This window comes from Sminthopsis crassicaudata, chromosome 2 (genome assembly GCF_048593235.1).
Source record: "Sminthopsis crassicaudata isolate SCR6 chromosome 2, ASM4859323v1, whole genome shotgun sequence".
Lineage (NCBI taxonomy): Eukaryota > Metazoa > Chordata > Mammalia > Dasyuromorphia > Dasyuridae > Sminthopsis > Sminthopsis crassicaudata.
Genome location: NC_133618.1, coordinates 171,455,646 through 171,465,656, shown reverse-complemented (window position 1 = coordinate 171,465,656; position 10,011 = coordinate 171,455,646).

Sequence of the window (10,011 nt, the reverse complement as noted above, 5' to 3'; positions counted from 1 at the left end):
AATTGAATCCATAAGCCCCAAATTTAACATTCGTTACATTATTATATATGAACATACGTAAATGACTCTAGGTCTTGGGCTCAGTATATTAGTTTGGATTAAAATAAATTTTAAGAGAACTGTGATTATGCCTTTGAAGCTAGTCTGAAACCCCCATTGTTTTCTAAACTTTATTTTCCACTTGATTCTGACGATCAAAGAAAACAATCACAGAATCTGAGTTGGAAGACACTGGCCCAACCCCAACTGAACAAGAATTCCTTCTAACATGTTTTATGCATTTTAATCTATCCTTCTAAATCCCTTCTAGAAGCACCCTGCATCACTCTTAGAATTGCTCATTGTTAGGAAATAATTTTCTTACATTAAGTCTGTGTTTTTCTCTTTGTAGTTCTCATCTTGTGATCCTACTTTTGTCTTCTAGGGATGAGTAAAATACAACCAATCCCTCTTCCACATCACTACCCTCTAGTACTTGAATTAAACTATCCTATTTCCCCCCAAATGTTTCTTTTCCAAGTTAAAATGTCTGGTTGCTTTAAGATCCTTAAGGATGTTTCATCATTCTTGTTTTCTTCCTCCTTGAAGACACTGTTGGGGAAGAAATTTAAGCCTATGTTATCCATTAGTCCTTTTGCTTTTAAGAAACATGAAAAATTCCTAAATCTGATTTCTGACTCACATTTTCCAAGAAATGTTCAGCTTTTATTGCAATCTCACATGTAAGCTCTCTGACCCTTCTCTGATACTTTCTTCCAGTATTCTGCTTTGCTTTATTGTGGATACTTTTAATCCTTGTTTTCCCAGAGCCTCATCAGTGAGGTTTAGCTGTTTCCAATCTTTTTGATAGATTAGGGCAGAATCTCCTTTCACCTTTTAGAACCCAGGCACATGAATATTAAGAAAGTAGAAATCTAAATATTTTTGCCTTTTTCTTTTTCCTTCTCCAATTGATCAGGCTATGAGTTTCTACCCTATGCTTTTAGGTCTCATACAAGTATATGAGCAAAAGCAAGAAAGTGAGTAGTTTGAAATAGACTCCTTTCTCCCTCAAATAATCATTGGTAAAATAGGGAAAAAATTATTGGTGAAAATGTCAAGTAAATTAACATCCATAGATGGAAGATCAGACTTTGGATAGCTTTTGAGATTGTTCTTTTAATGGAAGTCACCATAACAAGAATTCATCCCCAAATGTTCATTATATGGTCTAGCCTTAAAGGTGAGAAGTTATACATTAATTATACAGAAACTACAGAAGATATTAAGTCAGAGATAGGTTGCCATCAGCAAGAGTGAAGGCCCTGTCCATGACAACCAAATCGTGTTATTTTGAAGTACTGAAATAAGTACAGCCTCTACAATATTTCAATTTCTCTGATACTTTTGGAAGGAATCTTGTAAGGGGAATATATGAATAAGGGATTGTCTAGTGATTACATGAGCTCATTTCTCAAAGTTATCCAAATGGAGTACTTTCCCTTCCATGATTTATAGAATCTTTAAAGCCTATGTTTATTGTATGTTTTATTATTTATCATCTACTTTGCAAAAATATTTCTTACTCATAACTTGATTACTTTTAGGCCTTTTACTCCAGTTAGTCTTCTGTATTTTGACTTTATGAATTATACAATAAGCTAAAGCATAAAGTTATAGCATGAGGATCTTCAGCTAAATATCATGAAGGATTTTATTGATAAAGGTTAGTTGTATGAGTGGGACACCAAGAGACATGTGTGGGAATCCAGAATTGAACTTTCTCAAGGATCTTCAGAAAGTGTATTTTCTCATCTATCCGAAATGGTTTAGGAATGGGCTCTAACTTTTGTGTTTAAGACAAGGATTTATTCTCCTTCATGAAAAAATTACCCTTATGACAATAATACAAGCAAATTAAATAAAGGATGATAAAGTGAAGTGAGGGGTAGCTGATGTTGGGAACAAATATAAGAACTGTGGCAGAGTTATTCAGTTATGTCTGACTCTTTGTGACCCCATTATAGAGTTTTCTTGGCAAAGATAACTCAAGTGATTTTCCTTCTCCAGGGGATTAGAAAAGTGAGGTGAAGTGGCTTCCTATTATTTCTATTTTACAGATGAGGAAACTGAGGTTAAATGTCACACAGGATCACAGCCAGTAAGTGCAGCTAGATATGGAGTCAAATATTCTAGACTCTAGGCTTGACACTATCTACTGCACCACTTAGCTGCCCCAAAATATAAGAAAAACACTAAATATGGTTAGATGAATCATAATAGCACTGCAAATTTTGGATTTAAAACCCAAGTTCAGGTTCTAGTCTCAATTGTATTTGCTTACTGCTGTAATTTTTTTTGGGGGGGAAGAAACCATGATTTTAGCAGTGTAGGAAGTTCCCAGTGAAAGGTTCCTTCTATAATCTTATTTGACATCTCTGCAATTTAGCCTTTGAAATTTGCCCAGAAAATAGTGAGATTGATTGACTTTCCTAGGATCACCCAGCTTGTTTATTTCAAAAGTGTGATTTCAACTTGTTTTTCTGACTGGCGCCTTTTTACTCACTTCCTATGGAGACCACATCAGAATTCAAAATCTGAAATCTCAAATGCTGGATTTTATGGTTTTTTTTGTTTTTTTTTTGCAGGCACATTAACTAACCTTGGGATAGTCACCAAGTCTGATCCTATTTCCCATTTTCCATTTTCCTTAAGTTCAGTCACTGAAGATCAGGCTGCTTCTTCATAGATGACTTTGAGCATTAAAGGCAGAACATAAAAGATGAGCTTTCTAATAATTAGAATAATGAACTACTTAGTAAAGCAGCAAGCTTCCTGTCACTGGACACATTCAGTCAAAGGAAGCTCTCAGGACTCAGGCAACTTTAGAAGAAATGAGAATTGGGTGCAAGGCTCTGAGGGGTGGTTCTCCTGCCTTTTGGAGTTGAGATTGTTTAGAAGCCTCGTTCAAAGGAATGCAAAGCTCTTTTCCAGAATTGTTTCCTTATTGGTGCTGTCCGCATTATTGTCATTTTCAGAGCTGCAGGGACGCCCTTATCCATCTGACTCTCCTTACATACAAGTAGTATAGCATCATTTATATGGCACTTTAAATGTCTAAACACACTTTGCACGTGTCATTTAACTTGATCCTCACAACTTTAGGAAGAGTTATCCCCATTTTACCGTTGAGAAAATTCAGGCAGGGGAAGATTTAAATGACGTGTTCAGGGCGCCTCAAAGCTGGCAATGGTTTACACATGAGAAAAGTGAAGCAAGAGGAGTTTAAATGACTCGTCCAGGGCTTAATCCACATAGGCATTATCTGAGGTGGGATTTGAACTCAGGTCTTCCTGAATGTCACTTAGTTGCTTAGACTTCCCCTTTGCATTTTCCCCTACTTTAGATTTTTATGACTTAAGACTCTCATGTTGAAAGGAATGACAAGATAATCTAAGAAAGCCTACAATTTCTTTTTTATCCATTTAATTTTATTTCCTTTACCATTTTGCCATCGCTCCTCTGAATAGAAACAACCAGGATCATTTATCCAGTTGTTCCATTCTCCAACTCAGAAAGGAAAAAGAAAATGAACAAACTGCAGATGCTCAATTACCTCTTTAACAGTCATTTTATAACTCACTATGTCCCTAAACATCAGTGCCTGCAGGCACAAAAGTATCCTTATTGCCTGTTCCATTTATTGTATGGAGAACCCCTGCCAGATGACATAAACCAGGTCTGGGAGACAAATTTGTTTTGAATTCTGACCATGTTCCTATGCAGAAGTTTCCCACTAGTAAGTAGTTGCAGCACAAAAGGGACTCAAGAGGTGAGAACTCATTTCCTTTCAGGGAATATCCCCTGCAGTTCTCTGTTGCCACTCTTGATTTTTCCTCCAACTTATTTGAAGTTATTCACATTTATCAAGAATTCCTTAATTCCTGAAGCACCTACTATATGCAAGGTAAGATAAAAAACACAAAAATGAGCTACAAATATCCTGCTGGGGAAGGGGATCCAATGAGCCCATAAGTATAGAACACAAAGTAAATACAAAATAATTCTTGTGGGTGGGCCTGGGGAGAGTTTTAACTAGAACTACCAAAATACGCCTTATATAGGTGTTTAGGCTGGGTCTTGAGGGAAGTTGGATCTTTGAACAAGCTTAGAGGAGGGAAAACATGCTAGGAAAAGGGCCTGAAATGGAATTGATGGAAGGCGAAGGAGAGTGCAAAGGCATGGATGCAGCTCATCATGATCAAGCATTTATTAACATGGTGCTAAATACAAAGACAGACCCTCATGAAGCATTTATTCTAATGGATGAAGGGACATCGGTGGCAAAAAGTCATTTTGGAAGGCATAGAAACCAGTTTCCAAGATGACTGGCAAAAATACTTACTTGATGGGAGAGAAAGGCCAATATAAGTATAAGACCTTGGACAATATCATCTCTCATGATAGATAAGATGGAGGGATATGGAATCTGTGATAAGACAGATATATTCTGTACAGTTTGAAGGACTGGACCAAAATAATATTAATATCTACATGTCAACCTGGAGAAAAATCTGCAGTCAAAATACACGGGATGCAGTCCTTGGTTGACATTTATATCAATGATGATAGAAATGTATACTTATCAAATTTACAGATGACATGAATCTGACAATAATAGATGGTAGGACTGGGATCCAAATGAAATCTCTCTTGGCTAAAATATTGTTCCAAATTCAATAGCCCTTAATAGGTAGAAATGTAAGGGTTTTATTTAATTTTTTAAAAAATCAAATGAAAAAGTACAAGCTGTGCATAGAAAGCTATACGTGCTCAAAATTTTGCATACTCTTGCAGACCCAGGAAAGCCTGTTATAGCACTACTTATCCCACTGGAAAGGAGCTGGGGATCCCATAACAGCTGCTTGCAAGCCCACCCACCTCATGCAGCAGATCTCAGGAGTTCTCTTCAGCTACTTTCCAGGCCCCCTCTAAGTGATATTTTCTTCCCTTAGAACATAAGATCCTCGAGGGTAGACACTGTTTTGTTTACTTTGTATCTCCAGCACTTTGCTCAGAGCCTGGAACATAGTAAGCACTTAAATTATCTATCTATCTGTCCTTCCATCCATCCATCATCTATTTATCTATTTAGTCAGAATTATGATTTAAAAGGACATCAAGAAAAGTTAAAGGAAATTGAAATATTTGTGCTGGATGGGGGAAGCCAGTGTAGACATAGTTGCTAAATATTAAGAAGGACTATCCCATGGAAAGTATTTGACTCTTTTGCTTGGTCCTAGAGTTTAGTATTAGAAGCAAAAGTTATATAGGTATTGAGGCATTTTTGGTTGCACTTAAGGACATTTTCCCAATAATTAAAAGATATTTAAAATTGGTATATGCTGCCTCTTGAGTTCATAAATTTCCCTTAATTACAAGTACAATTCAAGTAGAGGTCCTAGTTCTATATAGAACCATATCAATATATATATAGTCTTGTATAGAAGTACTTGTCCAAAAAGTTAGAAGATTCTTATTGAAGGATGACTTGGACAATATGATATTCTATGAATGAAAAATAATGGAACAATGGGAACAAAATATAAGCTTAACAGTGGTCCAAAGAAAAAAAATTGGGAGGCTCTTAAATATATGTGAAATTCTGAATAATGTCTTCCAGAGTGGTCACTATAAATAGTTTAAAAATGTCACTCAGAATTCTAATTTTTTTTGGTGCAACAAAAATCCCCCCTCCTTTTCCAAATTCAACAAGCCCAACTAAGTACCTACCCTGTGCAAACCATTGTATTGAGTGCTGAGTTTACAATCCAGGCTGAAGGTTAAGGTATTTAGGCAACTATAATGCACAGTATACTATGAAAAACTATATTATAGAGATACAAATTAAAGTTGTATTAGAGATGTTTGAGGTCCAATAGGAGATAATATGAGGGAAAGCTTCAAAGAAAAGATGTTTGGTTATGGAGATTGAAAAGGACACTCTAAGTAAAATAATTAGTATTACAAAATACAAAGGAAATTTAAGTAGGAAGGATTTTTCAGGAGCAAAGAAGAGTCTAGTTTGGTTGTTAACAGAGCAGGTGGAAGGAAGGATCATAAGATTGGAAAGATAAGGGGATCCCATTTTATGAAAGGCCTGGAATGCCAGATAAAGGAGACTGAATTTAAAGTAGTAGGAAATAGGTTACCACTGAACATATTTGAGCAGAGGAGTAATGATCAGATTAAAAGATGAGATTGGTTTGACAGTGGGCTTGACATAAGAAGATAGTGGAGGTGGAAAAACTGGTAGGAGGCTATTTGCAGTATCCATTTGCAGATAATAAAGGTCTTTTGGGGGATGCTGGCAATGAAAAGAGAAGAAAGGAAAAATGTGAGAAGTTCTAGAGGTGAAATCTAAGGGACTTAGTGCCTAGATATGAGAGTCAAATGAGAGATAAGAGTCATAGAATAAGGTTTGGAATATGGGAGACTGGTATGAATTGGCTAGGTTTCTTATATGTTGTCTGATGTGTCCATTGAGATATCCGGTAGGTAGCTTGTTGTAGAGAAAATGTGTGATAACCAACAAATGCTGAGGATTAAGGAAGATAGAGCTGAAAGTGAGGTAGGAATGTATCTGGTCTGGAAAATGGGAACTGGAGTTATGGCTGAAACATTGAGAAGAAAGTAAAAATTTTGGAGCAGTTAACTATGGGAAATGAAATAGGGGGTGAATAAGAAAAGAGCTAACACATCATGAAGCAGTGGTCAAGTCCAGAAGTTAAGTGCTACAAATCTTAAAAACGTAAAATTATCCTTATGGAGAAATTACATTCTTTTCCTTTATTTATATACTGCTTTGCTATTTTAAAAAGACAATATATATAAAAGACAATAAATAAACCAAAGCTAAAGCAATGATATGGTTAAGTACTGACTTTTCTTCTACCTCACAATAGCTGTTTTAGAACAAACAAAATTTTCCATGAAAGTACTGGGTAAAATTATAATACACTAGGCCACAACTAAGACAATTTCTACTGATGTAAGTGGACTCGACAAATATAAATGACTGATTTATAAGCTCTTTGAGGGTAACTCAAGGCATTATATTTTTTTTGCCATTTTATCCCTAGACTTTAGCATTATTTCTTGGCAAACCAGAAACACATTGTTAGAGTGAATTCGCATCAGTCAAGTGGTCTGTCTGGGGAAAACCCAGCCTCATTAGGAAAAATTGAACCCTTATGTAATTCCAGGTTTCCTAGTTTCTTGTCCTAGTTACCATGGCTTAAGCAGTACTGTCTTCTCTCAAGGTGGGTTTTTGGGAGAGATTGAGAACAGCAACTATTTGACATATCAGTCAAACTTTAATCCCTATTTAGCTTTTGTAACTTTTCACTCCTTTACATTAATCACTACTTGTCCGCCATGTGAGGGCTTCCCTCCTCCCCCCCCAATTTATCACTTTTTCTTAAGATTTTTTTTCAATTCAACAACATTTCTTAAGTGGATTTTATATGCAAGACACCAGTATTCCTCCTGCTAGGGATAATGGACAAAAAGCCCTCATGGACTTTTCATTCTATTGAAATGATATGAACTTATATGTAGTACACACACTTTCTGGCACTCAATAGGGCTTCTATTTTTTATTTCAACTTTTTTTTTCTTTTTTTGAGGAGGGGGAAGATTTACTGGACCAGAAATAATATACTCTATTGGCAAAATAACATTCTCTCATTCACTTTTAGATTTACTTTCCTTCTTGTGTTGTATCACTTAGATCAATGATTTGTACCCAATATTTAAGAGTTTTGACTGTCTCTTCTTACTTGGTTTAGAAATTCCAGCCTCCCTAATTTTAATAGAACTCCCAAAATCTAAGTGGTTTATGATCATTTCAACTCCCTGAAGAAAAACTGATTGCATTACAATTATGTTGTAATCGTGATTAAAATAAATGAGCATCCCAAGCCAACATTCATTGCTATTTCTCTTAGGTTATTGAACATTCTTGGCCTACTTCTTGCTCCCATCACTTTCCATCAGTCATAGGCACATTTATGTATTGGCAAACCCAGGAGACATACTTCTTTTAGCCCTTCAGTAAAGGAAAGGATATGGGCCAGTGGGAATATTTATCTATGGAGAACTAGCTCACCTAATCAACATTTTATGGAGAATATACTCCTAACACATTGCTATCTTGGAGAATTCAGCTTACCTGTCATTGGAATTAAGTTAACTTATTTGTAAATGGTCAATTATTCTAGGGCCTTTGACCTGTTTGAGAATTAATAATATGGGATCAAATTACTATACTTAATACCTGCTGGATATAAAATACTGAGCTAGTTTGAGGAGAAATTCAGAATCCTCAAAATATTTTATTCTTATTCACACACAATTATCAAGCATTGTCTACAGGGCCCATTCAAATGAGCACATTGTATCAAACTCCTTTTGTGAAGGAAACATTCTAGTAAGTCCTCTGGGTACTCTAATGGATGAGTTAGATGAGGCTGAGCTAATTGTCTATCTAAACTAGATTGGAACATTTACTTGAGTTAACTTGGGAGTTCAATTTAGCAGAGTAAGTATTTTTGGCATAGCTTGGTGGAAAGAAAATTTCACTAAGAGGAATAAGTTCTGGTTCTTTTCTAGCTCTGTGACTTTGAGTGAGTTATTTCCTTGAAATTAAATTTTTGTGCCTTCAAAATGAAGATGATACCATAATAATATCAATAATGTGTATATTACTGAAGCTTGTACATTGTCTTATTTGATTTTTTTTAGAAAAAAATCTGAATTAGATAATAATAATGCCTGACACCACCTAAGATTTATATATTAGTTTAAGGTTTGCAAAATGTTTTATTCATATTATCTAATTTGGTCTTCACTACAAGTATGCCCTTGAGATCTGTTTTTTGTTTTTCTTTGTATCACCAGTATTTGGTACAATGCCTGGTGCACAGCAGACAATAAGTGCTTACCAATTAATGAAGTAGATGCTATTATTATCCCTATTTTATCTATTAAAAAATTGAGGCAGAGAGATTTAAGTGACTTGTCCAACAATGCACAATTAGTAAGTATGTGAGATTAGATTTGAATTTAGGTTTTCCTGATCCAAAGCTCTGGATTCTAACTCTTACAACCAAGTTGCCTTTCATTATGGGCATTTTTATGCTCATATTGCAGATGAAGAAATTGGTGGTCAGAAAGATTAGGTGACAGAGTTAGTAAATATAAAGATTGGAATTTCAAACTAGGTCTCCCCACAAGAGGCTACATATAATGTCAGAAGGAGGGGGAGTAGGCCAGATGATCTCTAGACTTCATACTTCAAGATCTGATTCATAGGATGTGAACTGATTCCTAGGAACACAATTTTTACCACATAAAACTTAAACATAGCATTACTCAGGATATCACTTTAGATGATGATTTTGTAATTCTTGTCTAGGAAGCATCCATGTATCAGTTTAAATAAGTAAACTTTTACAGGTAAGAGAGGTCATATCTCTCTCTGTCTTTGGACCAGTCTTTACTGTTTAGAACCAATGCTTATGTTTTGGTAATCTTTCATAATAATAAATCATTTGTCTTTGAAACATAGGATCACAGATTTTGAGCAAGAAGTGATCTTTAAGGTCCCTAGTCCACCTCCCACATTTTACCAGCCTCAGAGAGGTTAATTTACTTGTTCCTGGCCACACAGTTTATATTAGAGGCAACAAATCTTCTTAAATCTCATATAATACATATAAACCATGTATTTGATTTAAAAATCAAACAACGAAAAGCCACTCTTAGTTTCCCATAGTTTCTAAGTAGGCTTACCTTTTGTAATTGATTAGATTTATAGAATTCTTTTCACAAAAGAAACATGACAGATGTAGATATGCAACAACATAAACAACCTAATTTACTTTTCTGTGATGATTTTTCTAATGTGCTCCCCTGAGAAAATTCTCCTTCCTAATGATTCCATGGTAGTTGAGTAAGATAGAGACTGTA